Source organism: Monomorium pharaonis, chromosome 2 (genome assembly GCF_013373865.1).
Source record: "Monomorium pharaonis isolate MP-MQ-018 chromosome 2, ASM1337386v2, whole genome shotgun sequence".
Lineage (NCBI taxonomy): Eukaryota > Metazoa > Arthropoda > Insecta > Hymenoptera > Formicidae > Monomorium > Monomorium pharaonis.
The window spans coordinates 30,870,892-30,891,035 of NC_050468.1; the positions used below are offsets into that span (position 1 = coordinate 30,870,892).

Consider the following 20,144-nt stretch of genomic DNA (forward strand, 5'->3'; position numbering starts at 1 on the left):
TGGGTAAGACGTTCGCATTGTGTTTCACGTCGGAGCGTTCGAGAGTTCGCGACGAGACCCGGAGCAATCACATGACAGCGCGAGTCGCGGGCCGAGTTTTATATCGCATCGAGATTGTAATTGATTCTGAAAAATACATTTTTGTCTATCGATTCATTTACTACTGTTATTTTTCACACCGTCACTAAAATCATTATATTTATAAGCCAAATATGTAGAAATTTTTAATATTTTCATCTTTAATTATTTAAATATATGTATATCTTTATCCAAATTCTATTAGATAGAAAATTATATTTGTACAAATAGAGATAAATTAAAAAAAAAATTATATATTTTTCTTATAAATTGTGCAACTTTTACACGTACTTTTACAGTCCAAAAATGACTCTATGATTGATAAAAAATGAGCAAATTTATATTCTTAGTACTCTTCACAAATTACTTTTTAAATAATAAAAAATAAAATATTAATTAAGTTATAAAAAATTTTTAACAATTTTGATCTTATGTATTTCGGTTATTCGTATCATAAATTTTTACATATTTAACACTTGACCAGTATATAAAATTAATTCATACAGAATTTTTATAGTGAAAGTAATGAAATTCATAATTAACAGAAGAATTTTGCGAATACAAATGATTTTTATGTAGCTCTGAGCAATCTGATAGCGCAGTGAATATTGATGTAAAAATCACGTTTGGAGCTATTAACGAGTGTGTTAAAAAAAAAAAGAGATCCCTTCGGCGCGTTTCCAACGCTACATTTCCGCGAGAAAAGAGAGATCCTCGAATGCAGAAATTATTTCCGCCAAAATGTGCGACGTTAAACGGACGTTCGCGCACACATTGAAGCGACGGCGAAAAGATCTTTAGAAACACGCGTACGCGATAAGCACGATATTTCAAAATGTGGTACGTATGATAGGAGAACTTCTTCAATTTATTCTTCCGAGCTGCCGCGCGCGCGATGCGAATGCAATACGCTCTTGTTGAATGCAATCGTCGTGCAAAAGCGGTAAATCTCTCATTGCAATCTGGCCGACAAACGACGAGCGCCAACGATAACAACCCTTTCTCGAATTCAACGGCTAATTATCTACCGTGTCTTGAGAATTTCTAATTGTACATTTCGTCATTCTACAAAAAGGGCTGCTTCAACTGCAGCATAAATATCTAAAATTCTTTATTATTTATTTAATTATCTTTACACATTTTTATACTTATATAGAAATATATTGTGAATTGTTTTAAGTGACTTTTTAATTGTGTAACAAAAAGAAATCCGTAATGCTACAGGAAATAAAATTATTATAATATAATGTTCCGTCATACGTGGAATTTATTATAACATAATATAATAGGATAATCGTATATTTGCTAGTCTCTTTTGCAGCGGAGAGAAGTCAATTAAATTAATAATCGATCCTTTTCCAGGTTCAATGGGTATATTACGTAACGTTAAATTTATAACGCTGTAATAAGTTGCTGCGAGAAGTCAGTTGATATTTTAATTACTCTCGATAAGATCAAACAAAAGTTATTTGCAATTCTCTCAGTCATCTCGAACCGATTTATCATGAAACGGTCAAGGTGTTGGATCGTGAACGCTTTTTCTTTTGACTTTCAAATAATCCGGTTAGGGATCAAGCAACGTCGCTTAGATTTTGTCGACTCACACTCTTCGGCCTATATGCAGTCTCTCTTATCGAGCGGCTCCGATGAGTCGCCGAAGGTATCTAATTTATTCGCGTTTCGCGCTTAAGATAATGGCTGGCAATTATCGTCGGTTTGATGCATCTGGTTTTTTTCTTAATGGACGCCATGCGCGTGCAGGCCCACCCGCTGCAACGTCGTCATCATGGACGGCGTTAATTCTCGTTAATTCCCTTAATTTCAATATGCCTCGCGTGCAACGTGGATTTTACGCGATGGCGATTAATTATGCATCCTTATCGCTCGTCGTTGGCCTGTAGCGCGAGTTACGTTCGAGTAGCGAGCGCGTATCGCAATGAATTATAGCGCTTGCATCACGAAACTGATTTGCGTTGTTGCTTCTTCCCGATTCGCTCAAAGTTCGAATGTACTCGCACGTGCTACACTAATTATTCGTTAATTAGAATAATTTATAATAATTATAATTTACATTGTGCACTAAAAAAAAAAGAGTTTGATAAAATAATTTCAATTAAATGTTTAGTTAATATAAAATATCAAATATTTAATGATATTTAGTGATTATATTAATATATAGTAACATATAATAATAATTAATCGGTTACTAGTAAAATAATACTTAGTTATATTAAAAATTCCAACATTTAATTAAAATTATTTTACCAAAATTTAATTTATCTCTTATTTAGGCTCGATTATTATTATAAAATTCTTTTCTCAATGTATAGAATCTTAAGATGGGTGTAATGAATTTTCCTTCATAGATTCTTTAAGGTTTACTCTTTAAGGATCAACTGAAGACCGATTTAATGAAAATGTCGAGAAAAATAGTCATTAAATATTACAAGTGTCTTGATATCTAATTTTAATATTACTTATTTTGCTATAAAACTTCGAATTAAATGAAAAATACATTTTCTATTTGTCTGTATTTTTGAAACTTAACGTTTAAAAAGCTTTTGAAAAAAAAAGGGATGGAAAGATAATTCTGGAAAGGTCCATATTATAACCATATCGAGATTTTATTCGAATGACAGGGTCCCCATTATCACGCAATTGCTTATTTTCAAATCACGCGATCACAATTCAACGTCATGCTACGTTTTTGCTCTTACCATGTCAAGCTTTTGGAACACACGAGAAGTAGGAGAGGGGGGGGGAGGGGAGAGCGAGATTCCTGAGAAATCAGAAGGGATTTTTTTTATCTCCAATTCTGTCACGCGTGCATGTGCACGTGGATATCCTGATTGGCCGATTCGGCCAATGGGTGATGTTTGCTTATCGCGGAGGGACGTAAATTAAGGAACCAGCGGCCATAAATCACACAACTAGAACGGACTGTATCGCCGTCAGAATATCAAAACGCGTCGGAAGGCTCGACGCGACGAATATAGAGTTGGAATAACTTAGCGAACGTCAAGGAAAAATCGCGCTTTAATCGCGTTCGTTCGTCGCGAGCTTTAATAGCGCACTCGACTCCTAGAGAGTAACATTTATCTAGAGCCCTCATTCTTTTCCTCTTTCCATATTGCGCCGCGACGTTACGATTATACGAGTTTTCCAAGAAAACTGTACAAACTGTGAAAAACATGCCCGGTAGAAGCTCGTTTCTTCGGAAATTTACATATTTCTTTTCCTTGGATAAAGGATAATCCTTAAGCTTAGTTAGCCATTTGATATTAAAAATTACAGCTGCAGAAATGAGAAACGTAGTGAGTATTCATTTTTACAAAACGTTAAAAAATGCATTTATTTTGAAAATTAAAGTTAGTGTAATTCTTAATTATTTATTTAAATACATATATAAAAGAATTAAACATTTTTTATTATGTATTAAGAGTAAAAATTCACTCTTATAGAGTGCATTTTCACTTTAATTAGAGTGACAAATCACTCGAACATGGATATGTTCGATTTTCATTCTTTTAGAGTAATATTTCATTCTAGGAAATTTAGAGAGTAATAAATATTTTATAACTTTGAACTGAAAATCTAATAAGCAACACTTTGATAAATATAATTATAAAATTTCAACTCAAAACATTGATTATTAACAAAGTTATTAAATAAAATATAAATGGGTAGCCATATTACTACCTTCTCCTCTACATGTTAAAATTACAAATAGATTATATGTTTATAACTTTTATTAGATAGATCATTTTTGTACTATTTATAATTATAAGAATATGTAAATGTTAAAATTTATAAATAGACACATAACATGTAGACATTTATTAGATAGGTTAATTTTCTATAATATCCATGTAAATATTATAAATAAATCTATATGACACATTATAAATAATATAATGTCAAAGTTTACAAAATGGCGATTTGTTTCTTCGTGTTGCTTTTATCAGAACATTTCAGTTGCTAGGAAATTATCCCGATTCGTACAACGAACCTTAATTAGCATAATAAACGCTTTAATTTCAAAACGCGTAGCTTCGTTTCGAAAATTGCTAGTCAACTGTTGAGAAAATACTCCATTTTTACGTGATTCGAATTTCAGAGTTTTCTGTTCGTTAATCTTTACGAAGTTTATACTGAGAAAAACTTCCAATTAACTCTACGACGTTTACGATCGGCGGTTAGAATTGATCATTCTAATAGTTAATTCGAATTCCGCAGAACATGGCTATAAACGTGATTTCGGGGCGTATTCTAACGATTTATCGCATTCCTTATGTACGTGTCGTAAAGATACGTGTGTTACTCGCTTCTTTAGTCTTCCTTCTCTCAAAACTTAACGACAAAGCCCTCGTTGAGGTTTTATTTACTTAATAGTTACGTTTTGAAATTCCGGCACGGTCACGTCGTCGAAATTCAAAGTCTCGATCTCGCCGCAAAACGATCGAGATTGTACTTTGATGTGTTTCCTCTTACGTGCCTCGAATTGTATTTCGCACACGCAGCCATTCTAGTTTCGTGTCTTCGCGACGTTTGTTAGAGAAATTATAATTTGTCTTACGGGATAATCATCGGAATTACGGCTACGGAAAACAGATTTTCACAGCAGACTTACCTAAAACACACAACAAAACGTATTCATTAGTAACACCTTCTTAAATCATAAATGTAATTCAATTTTTAATACTGGGAAAAATGTAGCTGTAACTATAGCTGTAGTTTCCATATACGTTCTATATATGATCGTTTTAATACGATAGGTAACAAATTTATTTTTGTAACTGTATGTTTTTATAACAGTTTATTCACTTAAAATAAGACATGTCTACGTTTGCGTCTTAAGATAAAGAGAAGAATAATTAGAGAGGAGAGAAATGTATAAAGTACAGTTCAAATGAAAGAGAAACAGAAGAGATCTACAGTTACTATTATATTATCTTATTAGCTATTCTCCTTTAAAATAATTTAGATTGCGATTTTATATTTTACTTCTTATTTCGCGTGCAGAAATAGGGTGCGATCGATAAGTGAAACTTAAAAGAGTTTCAAAATAATATCTCTTTGGGAAACTTATTTCTTTCTTGTAACTTATAGTTTAGAAAACCTTTTACTCTTGTTAAGTTTATATACTAATATACATATATATATACATATATATGTATATATTAGTAATACAATTTTAGTAATAAAATTTTAAACTTCTTTAAGAAAAAATTCTACGTGAATAGCTTTGATAATACCGTTCTGTCACTTATTGGTACTTTCCACAAGCTTGGTTCGCTAAAATCCTTCAACTTTAATGGCAACTTTAACATTATAGTTATGGTAATCTCGCCCATTAAATTTCCTATTAAATTTTAGCTAAGAAGGAACAAGTATAAATTGCATAAAATACAGAACCCTGTTACACGTCGATCGAACAGAACGGCCTGTAAATTATTCATCATCAAATTGATACTCCAAAGAAGAAAAGATTGACAATTTTTTTCACTCGATATAGAAGGTAAAATCAATTTTACAACTAAACTGTGCTATCTTTGACATTCGATGTTGCTGACATAAATCGAATTTTTTAAATTTAAGACAAATTGTCATACGATAGCTGACTATAATAAAAATGACGTATTGGCATTGCCATCATTTGATTACTCACATTAGTAATATCTAATAGTTGCATATTTCAGATTTTGTCACGTTTCATAAAAAGTAAAATTTGTGATTTTTTTTTACATTTGACCACGATAATAGAGGACTAAGAATTTTTATGAAAAATAAATATGGTATTTCTCGTATTAAAAATTTAGAGTCTACTTTTGTCCATATGTTGCTCGTAATTTTTACAGTAAAAATAAAGAATAAAACCTTACATGCTGTTATACAATTAAAGGTAAATTCTGTTTCAATATATATTAAATAATTTTAAATTAAAAATAATTCAATAAAACATTAAATCTAAAATTTAATTTACGCTGCAAAAAAATTGTCCTTTTCAATGCTATTAAAAAAAAATTTCAATTATGTCCTGTGTATTGTTATAAAAATTTTTTATACTGGTTGCTGGAAATATAAATATATAGAAAAAAAAAAAATAAAATAAACAAAATTTTTATGCACGACGATTTCTGCTTGGAATTGTCTGCGTTATTGGCGCCGTTTAATTAAGTACGGCGTAACTTCCGTGTTTGCGGTACTGTGTGTAATATCAAAGATCAGTCAACCATAACGAAGTTCTGGTGCTTTGTTAGGGGCTGTGTCGAAACGATTGGAAGATTCCATAAATGCTGAGATATTTTGAAAATCGCAAAAATTAGCGAATAAATTAAATGTATATATTTTTTACACTTACAATACTCATTTTATTAAAAATTTTGAATTATTAAAGCATTTGCTTTAATATACATTATTTCTATATGTGTGTATCTGTAAAATTACTTGTTATACAATAATTAAAAAATAAAAGAATATATCTTGGAAACATAATTGCAACTCCTTCAGGCGTTTTAAAATTCAGTCAGATTTTAGTGCGTGATTTTTGGATGCAAATTAAAATTCATACTCCATTTTCGAGATAAATGTTTTACGGATTGAATTAAAGACAAAGATATTTTAAAATCGTTTAAGTCCATCGCGAAAACATCGTCTATGTCGAATTTTATGGAAACTCGACATGCACGCTAAGCCACTTAATAAATTCATGTCCATACATATCATATATCAACAAACCGGACAGTCTAAATCTCTGTGATTTTCACCTGCTGAATGCATGCGAGATTCTCTCCATGAAATGATGATGAAAAATATTTAATATTCGTTATTTGCAAAACGACATAGCGCGACAATGATAACAATAACCGAGAGACGTTATTATTTTCCATAAAGCTGTACAATAATTTATCCATGTATCGAATGTAACAGAAAGGTTTTATTCATATACATATATATGGCAGTAAAAAAGTCTTATTTGACATGAAATAATAATGCATGATGCCTATTAATCATACATAAAGCAGAAAATAATACATTACGTAACAATCAATTCAACAGAATTTAAATGTCTACTTAAATGCAATTCAGATTTCTAATAATGTACTTTTATAACACAAAGCTCTCCGAATTGGAAATATACTTTAGAATTGTTCAAATTACTCTCGTCTCTTCTTCAGATTTATAAATACTAAGCGTCACATATGCGCAACAAATAACCGTCAATCTACAAGAATACAATTTAATTTAACGAGCGTTTATGAGTGAGGAATATTCACATAAAATCGTATATTGAACTACGCATCAAGCTGGTCTTCTGAATACAAACAATCCGGTTTTTCGGTGCCGTTTGGTGCGAATAACGACGATATAAACAGGAAGGAGAGAGCTCTAATCGTGGCCAATTAAAAGAGTCCCGCTAATGGAACGAACGTTTATACCGCACTTCGCTGACGCGGCGGTATTAGGTATGCCGTTCGGCCCGATATTTATCGAGGATTCGGCGTTCTCGTTTTGTGTTCCTCCCTACGAAAGGAGGAGCGTACCCTCCGCTTGTTGTTTTACGAGCGTGATCGCTATTCGATCAGGAAAATGCTGTTCTGCCATTACAACAAGCAACATTTTTCAATCTCTCGTTTTTTTTCAATCGTGAAATACAATTGGATCGTTTGTTTCCGAAAGGGAACACATATTGGAAACTAAATTTTAAAGAAAGCAAGAAGAATCTGTTTATTCAGAGAAATACTTCGAAAATTTTTGTACGCTGCTTCCTCCCGAAAAATGTAAAAACTGTAGTTTCTCCCAAAGGCGATAATCACATATATGTAAATATATTTTATGCGGGATTATTTTATGCATGCGCATAACGTTCATTTTAATTCAATTTCATAACGTAACATGTTTTAAAATGTAAAAGAATAACTTAAATTACTGTTTAATTTCTGCACATTTAAAACTAATATAAAATAAATAATATAAAAAATAATGCTGCTTTGTTGTAAAAATTAATGGTCCTTGAATATGTTCTCTTTAATATTCAAATATAATAACCAAATATTATATAATTACAACTTATTAAAGTTAACAAGAAAACAAAATTATAAATATGAAAAGTGTGTATATATGAATATATATAATAAAACGGGCAAAAATCACATTTCTATGTTTAAACGAAGCTTATTAAAAAAAGATAACGGTTAAAATTTTAGCGTAATAATGTATTTCTACATGCAATTAAAAAGTGTCATTAACATTAATTGTCTTTTTATCATATAAAAGTTTATTTAATGCACAATGTTAATAAATCAATTGTGATACGTTTTAATATGCATTGTCGACTAATAAAATTGAGTCTCACGGAAAAATAAAATTTATTTCATGGAAAAAAGACAAAAATAGATTTAAAATCTACGTTAAACCTCCGACAAAAATATCTTGTTTTTTTCCTGCAGAAAAACTGATATCCAATCTATATAATATTGAACTACACGTATTTTTATTCAATATTGTTTCTTAATGTTGACAAATTTGCAAATTGGCAATATTGTTAAATAATATCGAAACACGATTAATTTTAATTCTTAATAAAGGCGCTGGTTTTAAAAAATAATAAAGCTTAATCTGATTTTGATAATCAGTCGTCAGTATAATCAGTTATCTCCAAAAGTAGATAATGTTTTTTTAATCAGCCTTGTTATTTGCATTAAATCCCGCAGTCGAGCGCTAATATTTAAAGCGTGATAAAAAAATCGATATTGTTCATTTGTAAAAGATAAAAATCACGGAAGTATGATGGAATCGACTATTTGGTTGCAGCGACTCTGCAACATGTCACATTGCCAAGAGCTCTACTCGTGAGCTGGATGTGCAATTCCCGTTTCATCTGTCTAATTAAATTTACCGACGGATATATGCAGGATTTCCAAACGACAGTCCGATATTTCCTCATTTCATTCTCCAGTGCATTTCGTTACCGTGCTGCTCCGCAGGTGCAACTAGTCCCCCCCCCCCGACCGCCGTGCTTTACCACAGTCGTCCTTTCGATTCTAATCGCGTGCGATTATGCGTTCGCGTACATGTGAATTACACGCGCGGCGACCGAATCGCACGAAACGGTGAAATCGAATTATTCCGAATCCCCGGTTGGATCCGTTCGACCGGGTCGAAACAGCGTCGGACAAATAGAGTAAGCTAAGGTATTCTGGTGTGACACACGGAATTCATTGACGATCTTTCATCAGGCAATAATCAGTGAATTCCACACTTTCATAAAATATGTAAAGTACGTACTAGGTAATACAATATATAATATACTTAAAAAATATTTTTTACATGCACCGCACAAGAAGAAAGAGAGAAAAAAAAGAAAAAGTTAACTTTATAATAAAATTTCATAGTAATATTTTTATGCTTTTACTTATTCTATAATGTAAATATTTTAATTTTTTTGTTATGTGGTACAATGTCAGTAAAGAAAAAAACGTTTCATTTTCATATTCCAGATATTATATTTTGCAAGCTATAATAATCACATCTTGTTCACGTTATTATTATAAAGTATAACTTTTGAAGTCGCGTTACAAACTCTTTTTTTTTGGAAATAATATGAGAATATTATAAAATATTCTGGAAATTTTCTAAATTGCTCTACGTTATTTTCCTATTTCCTGTAACTCGTAAAAAAAAAATGTTATCTTAATGTGTAATACATGACTATTGAAAGTTCAATCATTTTGTAAAAAGCGTTTCGCTCAAAAACCGTAACTTTTGCAATCTGACGTTTCATACGCAACCGGTTAACAGTTTTTTAGCACTTTCTGTAAGAGATCGTTTACCGATGGGAGCACCGCTAGACCGAGAGATTAGTTCAAACAAACTGACGATTAGCGTCGGTTCGAAGCGAGCCGGCGCTACGACTTACACGTACTAAATAAAGGTGTAAGCCGGTGTAATTGAGTCCGCCGCCGGAAATACGGCGCTAGCACTTGTTACTCCGCAGGTAGAAACCGTGTTCCCGGTTTCTAATTAAGCCCCTCGTAATAGCACGGAACGTCCACTCCGGCCGGCAGCCGCAAAATCGTCCGCGCGATCGCTTTTTGCCACGCGCAAATTTATGGATGTTGACTTTACCTAGCGCACGCGGCGATGCACGATAATTGATACGGGGATCTAACGATCGTTTTGCTTACCTACGCTACGCAACGCCTCGATATACGCGCTTCTTATTTTTATTTCCTTTCGGGCGGGACCGGAAGAAGCGGCGCGAGTGTCGCGTTTTCGCAAAAGTGCGGCTATTTTACGGAAAAAAAAAAAGAGAGAAAAATACATATGTCGCATGTGTGTGCGTGTGTTCCGTATAGCAATCAAATTAAATTGTATTTTTATGGAGCGCATATACCGACGATATACGGGTCAAACCGGTTTGCATCGAAATTGGAAATAAGCGCATCCAAAGGTAAATTTATACAGGACGCATCCTTCGATTAAAATCTCCTCATGCCTTTTTATTAATATATCAGATGAATACATATGATACATTCATCATTATTAATAAAGACGATCGCGGACGAAGTATGTTGACTCTGTCGGATCTTCGTTGCGTTGTTACTACTACTTATTGTCCCTTGACTATCGCTGATACATAACTTTAATTTACGAATCATCCCACCTCACCGCGTATTCGATCGGAGTTGCGAAAATTGTCCCTGCAAATTTTAACGTCCTTCGACTGCAGTAGGTTGATTTTCGATCTTCGCTTTCACTTCGTCAAGGGTATTTGACTTCATCGTTCTGATTTCGAGGTAGATTTCATTACGTATCTCCTAATCGACTTAGCTAACTTAAAGAGATGGAGCAGCCACGTGCTTACCCCCCCCCCCTCCCCTACTTATTTTTACGTCCTTACGAAGTTTCCAACACACGCTAACTCTTGGATAACTATTTCCATCGGGTTCCGAAATTGTCGGATTAATCGGATAGACGTGTCGGAAGTGCATTTCTGGAGAAGCACGCAGCAATAGTGCCGGCATTCGTTTGGCGGTCTCGCACGGATGCAACTATTCCGAACTATCGGTCGAAACTGTCAATTTGCACGGAAGAGTCAGTCCACGGTCGAAACGCGTCCTGCAATGGCGAATAAATAACGTTTGCCGGAAGCACGTTACAGAATCCTCCGCGGTACATTCATTCCAGGCATGTAAAGGCTAATGCATCTGACAAAATCATTTATCAGGATTTCGTTACTCGCATACGGCATTGAAATTAAATGGGGAAAACAACGTAAACAAATTTTGTATAGAAAGTAAGACTAGAATTTAAAAAAAATGAAGAACACGATTGACTTTGTTTAATTTAATGAAACAAACTGACAATTTCAAAAGATAGCGAAAAATGCTTATTTATCTAAGAGCAAAAAAGTTAATATCTAAAATCGTTTAATGACGAACTCATGGTAAGTTTGCAGAAAAAAATCACCTAGGTGGAAAGAAATGGTTAAAAAAAACTTTCTAGCGGGTTACGATCTTTTAGTAATAGTGATTTTCGTTGCGCTATTCTTTTTTTGAAGCTATTGAAAAAAATTTCAAGTTCATATTTTTTTGTTTTTCTTAAACACTTATAAGTTACCATTTATAATTAAACATCTACAATTGTGGGTTCTTAAACGCGTAATTCTAAATTAGTCGTTGCATGTATAAGTGCTATTATGCTTCTAGAATAACAGTGTAAAAGAAATATGAGCGCGATGAAAGTGTCCCATTATGAAAATATTAAAAACAAAATATTTTACTTCGGAATACGTTTCCGCGTGCGCGACGATATCGCTTGATCCCAACGGTCTCTCATATTTGAATAGCTTAAGAAAATCCTTTATGAGATATATACTTAGGGCTTCGGTCAGGATATTTCACTGTCCGGCGCAAAAGCGCGGAAAAAAGCAAGGAAAGAGTGGCACGTTGGAAAGATCTACCGCGCGAGGAGTGAAATTAACTCCGTCGATCCAGATTGAAAAAGTACCTATAATCGTAAGAGGTTTTTTCGCGTTACCGGCGACGGGGAGGAGTCGACAAATGGAGGGGAAAAATGTGGAAGAAAATAAAGCCCGAGACAAATGGTGCTCCTTGTGCGTCAGTTGCGGAGAACGTCCGCGCCTTATAAATCGACGCATCGACACCCGTTACATCGGAGGAAAAAAACTAAAGATGGCAGGCTTTCTCGCTTCGGAAAAAAAAAAAAAACTACAACTATAAATCTTTCTATAATGACGCACGGTTGATATGTGAGCTTTTTGCTATTATTTCCACTGTTTTTCCTTCTCGTTACCTCTCTCTATCGCACGCAATTTTCGAGAATTGGATCGAACTGATAATAATTAACAACCAAAACTGTTAGTCAAATTAAATTGTTGAAATCGGAGCGGCTTGTTTAACGCCCTTCACATAACTGATGTAACATCATAGTTTTGTGTGAAATCATAACAAAGTCGTTAGTTTAATTGGACACGCATGTTCCACAGATCGGATCGTTATAATTTTATTTACGTTATTGACCTCACCATTGAAACGAATGTATTTCGTGATAAACAATTACTGTCGCTTTGTTTTTCATTTTCTCTGTCTCTCTCTTTCTCCCTTTAATATTTATTTCTATGTAAATTAATTGTTTCTAATTGTTTTGTATATTATTTCTCATTCTCACTTTAATTGTACTTTTATATGATGCTTAGAGGACTTGCCCTAAAATGCCGAATATAATTCATCCATTCATTCTTTCTCTTTCTCTCTCTCTCTCTCTCTCTCTCTCTCTCTCGATTCCCTTTCCTTTTCCCTCTTCTTTACTCTCCTTGCTTTCTCGAAAAAGATAAGCGATGATAGAGAAAGAAAAAACTTTCAGCACTTGGAAAAATTTTCGCCTATCCAAAACCGAGATTAACTCGAGAGATGCAGCTGCAGCTAGAAAGGAGTTTCCCGCCGCAGAGCTTTTCTCTTTGCGCTGTTAGATAAAGAAGATAGAGAGAGAAAGAGAGAGAGAGAGAGAGAGAGAAAGAGAGAGCGGAGAAAATAAAAAAAAGCAATGTGGTGTGTTTCAGTTGTGAAAACGCTTGCTCCTCATAAATCTTCCTTCACGGTACTCGCTCGAATCATCCTTCATGTTCTAAAATAAAATTAATCTCGCTGTCTATCCAACAAAAATGTCGTCGTGACGTTTTTTCAATAAAATAATCGGAAGAATAAAGCATCTCTCTCAGAATTTAATAAAACGTTTATTCGAAGAGCTTCCAATCCTTATAACAAAATTACAAGCTTATAAAATTTTAGCTGTGTGCTAAAAACAGAACATACGTTCAAAAATAAAACATTTATTTCATTTCTATCAGTTTTGTGATTGAACTTTTATAATCTTTCAAAAATTATAAAATATTGCCAATTGAAATAAGTTGTTGCAGAAAGATATAAATTTTTAATAATTTCCACATAAAAAGATTGTCTACAAAAATTCTGTGTTTATGACACGTAATATTTTTTGTAAATGTTATATGCCCCACATACGAAGAAAGGGAGAGAAAAATACAAGCAACAATATAAGTAACTTTTATGTGTAGCTTAGTGATATATTTTTGTACGTATTTCAAAATTTAAAGTGATAATCTAATAGAAAAAGAGAAGAGAAGAAAAGCAACAGAAAAAAGAGAGAGAGAGAGAGAGAGAGAGAGAGAGAGAGAGAGAGAGAGAGAGAGAGAAAGGGACAAAGCAAATGAAAAAATACTCGAAATGGATGCACGGGACATATACAGTCAATACAATTTTCTACGTGTGTCAGTAGCAAAAAAACGCTTGTATGTCACGTATCACCTGACTTCATAGTCGGAACAATTCATGAAAACTAAAATTAAACCAAGCCGTTGGAGACCACGGAAGAAAATCCTTTCGATCGCTCGGCATATTTCCGGAATGAAAATATTCAAGTGTCGACAATGACTCAATTTGTATGCAGCTGCCGTCAAAAAGCGGCTGGTTGAAACAAACCGTATTGCTCTAATATAAAAGAATTTTTGTTAAAATTAATAGAGACATGATAAAGATCCTGGTGTTTGCACAATTTTCTTGAAACAAAATATTATAATTCCGATGAATCAGCATTAATTTTTCAATAAATTAATTCGTCAGTTTTCATTTTATGTTTTATCTTCATATAATAGTTAAGAAACATATTCATTAGCAAATATATTACTACATGCAATAGTCTTGTGCTTGTATGAACATATTTAAAACGATATTTCTCGTCCAGTAGACCGTCGTGCAAGCGTACAAAAACTTTTTGTTGCGTCTAATATTTTCACTAAATATTAAATATAGCATTTTTATAAGATATTTTATACTTTTAAAACTGATGTATGTATTTAACCATCAGATTGCTCATCTTGAAAAATATAAAAAATTATGCCTATTTTACTTTTACCGAGCACAACAGAAACATTTTTTTTTGTAATACTTTTCTGTCGGATTAAGAAGATATAAAGAGTGTAAAATGTATATAGAAATGATATATATAATACTATTGATAAAAAAGAAGTGGAGGAGGAAGAAGCCAATACTTCTGTATTGAATTATCTTAAAAAACTAGTCATTTATCACAAATTGCTTTGGCAAAGCTATTCTCTCAATGGAAATAAAATTAATGTTTGGAACTTGACTTGACGAAAAAGATCCTATAATCTTAAGAGCTTTCTTGCTATCACATTCGGGAAAAGAATACAAAACAGATGAAGAGAATAAGACAAACGTACGATATTTATGCGCTAAACAAACATGATGAGAGAAACTCATTAAAGTAGGTATACAGAGAGAGAGAGACAGAGAGAGAGAGAGAGAGAGAGAGAGAGAGAGAGAGAGAGAGAGAGAATAAAAATACAAGAAGTATATACATGTTTTTACATAGATATAAAAAAACTAATTTTAGAATTGTATAAAAAAATATTAAACTTAGATATCTATAATCAGATAAGTAAATTATAATTATAAGATAAATAAATAAAAGTTATAGTACTAAAAAAAAAGGTAAAACATTTATTAATTAATGCTACTAAATTTATCAAAGATTAATTGCACCCCAATTTACGATATAACCTGAAACAAACCAATATACGCTGTAAGTCGAACATTAAAAATAGATTACAATAAAAGCCAAAACGGCCGAAAGAAAAAAAGAAGAGGACAAACGGATAGAAAAAAAATAGAAAAAAAATAAAATTGATGAAGGTGCAAGATCGATACGTAAGATAAATAGATACACAGACAGATGAATAGATTGATTGATTGATGGATGGATACGTACTTTGTATTGTTTCAAATAAACGCCCGTTAATACAAACACACATTACATGCTATATGTATCAAAATAAAAAAAAATTAAAAGGCGAAGTTAGAATAGTATCAGACAGATTAAAAATTATTATATAATTATATGATTTTAAATAACAGGCTACATTTTCTATCGGAATCTAAGAAAATCGAAGATGTATTTATGTTTTTCCGGCATAAAATGTGCTAATGCAAAATACATTCATTCGCGTACTTCAGTAGTAGACATAATAAAAATGAAAGAATCGGTATAAGTGGTAAAAAAAAACGAATGAATAGGAAAAGCACATAAAACAGGCACTAAATTCTCGTGTCGCATCATTCGCACCAAGATCATGCTCTTTACGAATGGTCCCACCATTGACACCTGTGAGCACCATCAATTGTGGTCCCGTCTCTCTGTGATCTAACATCGGCGCCTACAGCTATGTAGTCTGCCATAAACCTTACCTACTATTTCTACTCAACGTTCTCTGCGCTTCTTCTTTTCGCGCTCGTATTTGCTGGAGCTTTCCGTTCTCAACAGAGTAACAGAATCAAAGAGAAAGAGTAAATGGAACGAAAAGCGCAAAGCATCCATTCAGTCATTTGGCGTATATAGTTCTTCTATAGCTCGACAACTTTCGAACCTGTCAATACATTTTCGACCGTCCGCTTCCCTGGAATTCTAATCCGATAATTAAAATAAACTTTATTAATGTAACAAACCACAATGTGCAAACCGTGAATAAGCAATGCAGATACCGCCGAAAAATACATGCGATAAATTAAATTATAAAAAAGGTTTAATTTGTGATAATTTAATTTAAGACTTAATTATAATGTATCTCTTTGTGTTATTATGTAGACATTATTATTTTAAATTGTGATAAAACATAGTGATTCTTTTACTCTATATGATCAAATAAAGTAAAATAGATAATAATTTTAATTAACACACTATAATGCTCTTAATCAACATACTAATTATTAAAGCGTTCATGTATAAATATTTGATAATTGTGCATTTTGTATTCTCTTTTTCTTTCTCTCTCCTCTCTTTCATCTTCTTTTCACTTTCCTCTTCTCTTCATTTCAATAATTTATCACTGGTAAATATGCAATTTAATCGTGATTTATAAGAGTGTAGCAGATGTTCTTAAGAACAATTTAACCGATATAAAAAATCGACCGTTAAAAGTTTCAATTTAAACTTGGTTATTTATAAATTTCATAACCTTCCAATTTGACTTCGTTATATTAATTGCATGGTATGTATTCAACAAATAATTAGCCATTTACCATTTGTAAACAAGTTTCGTATGTATATGCTCAACGATATTTTTTCGCTATATTCAGATATTGCTATCATCAATAAAGACTGACTATGCACATGACTGTAAATTGAAAGCAATTATTAAATGCTTGTTATAATTACGTCGTTAATGATAAATCGTCTGCCAGTCCAATTAAATTAAATTTATGAGTATAATTACAAGAGCTTATTTTTCATTTGCTCTATATAATATAAAAAACTTGACATTTTGATAAACTCTTTTTCAAATTTAAGTTTATATTTTATTTCTGCTTCGTAATCAAATCTGACACTTGTTTAGCTTACAACTATATACAACATTATAAGGAATTAACATTAATATAATAAAAAAAGTAATTTATTTATACATAACTACTTTATATTTTAATGCTTTTTAATCGACGACGGCGTTATATAAATTAATCATTTTTCATATTTTTATAATTTTATATGTTGTTAATAATATTATATTTTTATTTAAGATTAATATAACTAAAACAGTAAGTATTAATAATGCTATTGTGTAAAAAAGAAAATCTTAATTAATTCAACGGTTCTCATAAATTCGGCATCCCGTAAAATAATAATTATTGACATCCGTAGATTTCGACATCTGTCCCCTCTTCTTCCTTTGATCTTTTTACGACGACATTATGATCGGATCAGAATGGACCCTTACGCGTGTTCTTTTTCCCTTGTTCCTACGACTCAAATTCAACGAAGATTTGTCCGATTCCCTTGCTTCTCCCTCCAGACTTATGACTAATGTCGACTGGTTAGATACGAGAAAAGTTCATGGAACCTTTCCGCAAGGATTAACGCAAAGTCGAATTCCCCAGATGAAAAGAAAATCGTTCTACGAAGAGGGTAATAAGGGAGTTCTGCACTTCTGCGGCAAAAATTACTTGTCTGGCAAATTATTACCTTATTACGATGATACACAGTATCGCAAATATTACGATAAGATAGATATAAAGATAAAACGACACCAGCAGAAAAAGTAATTAAAATATAAGTAAAAAACAAAAAAAAAAGAAAAAAATATAACAGCACGAATAATGTCACTCTTACATCGTTTTGTATTTTCAATTCATATTTGTCATATTTTATAATCGTGGTTTATCATATACGTTATAATTTGTCACAATTTATGAGATTTTCATTATTGCCCAATGAGAGGAAATTTCATACAATCATAGCGATATCGGTGGAATCAAAATTAAAATTGGGATATTAAATGGCGACATAATTTGACAACAACGGAAAACGCGCAGCGTCACACGTCGATCGGTACTGGGACATTTAATTAAACGTGCACTGTCCGCGGGTTTTATCGCAGCGCGTCGTCCGCGTCAAACGTCACTCAGGTGGCAAGTAATCGCGATATGATCGTGGCAGCGGTATAATCAAATGCCAGATCATTAATTTTGCGAATTTTGTAATTTGTACAATCGTGGGTACGTTAGCTCTACCTTTCGGCGACAACAACGTCGCGAAATTTAATAATAATAGGTACATACTTTGTCGTCAGCGTTTATTAAGCGTTTATATTTATCGTATAATGCTAACATGATATAACGAGATAATGTACCATACATCAACGAGATACTTATCGTAGTAATAATAATAAAAGTAATATTATTAATTATAAAGTAATATTAATTTTACAATTTTAAGATATAAACACGCATGTTTTTAAACAGTTACCGGATAATTATATTTTAACTTCTGTCTAATATTAATTGGAAGTAAAACTATTTGGAATTTCAATCAAAATACAATTTACTTGCATATATGTTTATAAAAAATGTGTAAAATTAGAGCTATTTAATGAACCAAAATAAGACAATAAATGGACTATATTTTTATCAGAAAAACTGCTTCAGTCATTGAATAAAATTCTAGGAAGTCTCTCAATTTTCCATGCAGTATTATTACAACTATTACAACGAGACTACAGTAAACTAAATAGTAATTGGATAGATTTTCAGGAAAATGCATACGTTTCTACTAAGAAATGCGAATATTTCTAGCTTTAGAGCGTACATACATGTATTTTTTTTTTATCTTTTGTTAATACACAAAATATTATACCTTTTATTATTATAACAAATTAAATTAACGTTAAAAAATCTTAAAGAAAAACATGAAATTTGTACTGGAGATGATTATTAGTTCGTAATTACATAATTATGATTGAGACAATTTTTAATAGCATAATAAGGTTCTCGTTATTCATTTACAATGCTGCACAACGATCACGAATGTAATTCAATTTTCACAGATAATTTTACGTTCTATATCCTAGCGGTCAATATTACGACACGATAGAAATGTCCAAATTAATGTCATCGCATATGTACACGATGTGTACATTAATGTAACGAACAAACAATGCATTTGCCACTCTTACGAGTTTTCAACTTCGACAGTTTTGAACTCGATCATTTTACACACATGTATTCATGCAATTTTTACGCGCAATGGAATACATTATCGTATACGTTTTTTTAGGATCGTGTTTCGAGATCGATAAACAACTTGTGCGTTCAACGATTCGCGTTTCACATTTTAAAAGCCTGGCGCACGATTATCAAAAAGCAATATTGACAAAAAATGTTTTGACAGATTGTTGCATCAAAAAATTGTTGCGGTATTATTGTTATTGTTATTAAATTGTTAGAATCGAAAAATTTCTAAACAAAGAAGAAGGAGAATAAAGAAAGAGAGAGAGAGAGAGTGTGTGTGTGTGTGTGTGTGTGTGTGTATAGGAAACATTAAACTCTGGATAGACGATACAGAATCATGATCATTGATTTGTTCTTCAAAGATACGCTGCTGAGTTAGAATAAGAAAAAAATTGTCTTACTTTAACTTATTGTACCAGTTCAGTAGTGCTGCTATAAAAAACCAGACCACAAGTAAAGTGTTTGAAATCGCGCATCAACAATAGCAGCTTACTTTCGTTCTCAACGCCAGAATAAAACAAAATTTGGAGATCACGATAACGATGATGTATTCGACGCATTTCGCGTATGCTGGGATTTTTCGACGCGGCATAGAGAAACATAAAAGCGACATAAAGAACTGTGTTGCGACGCTGCGTTGAGCTCTCAATATACATATATGTATGTAATAATACAATATAAGAGTAGTGTATATATACATACATATATATATATATATATATATATGTATATATATAAAACGTACTACTTGCAGTTATGCCTCCTCGTAGACAGACTCCTGCAGACTATCCTGGAGAGCGTGCGAGACGATGCGGGCGAAAGTGAGACGAAGACGGAGAGAAAGAGAGCGTATGGGAAATAAATTACTGCCAGCATCTGGTGATAACTGGAAAAGTTATCATACGTGCCAACTCTTTCACGGGCGCCACGTACGCACGGAATGCCCTC

The 20,144-nt window shown here is 32.5% G+C and overlaps 1 protein-coding gene across 6 annotated transcripts in view; it reads right to left on the reverse strand.

The window, feature by feature from the left end:
• The window catches only part of LOC105831779 (nephrin), a 274,107-nt gene that overhangs the window by 122,546 nt on the left and 131,417 nt on the right, over positions 1 to 20,144 (reverse strand). The gene's annotated exons all lie outside the window — the stretch shown is intronic.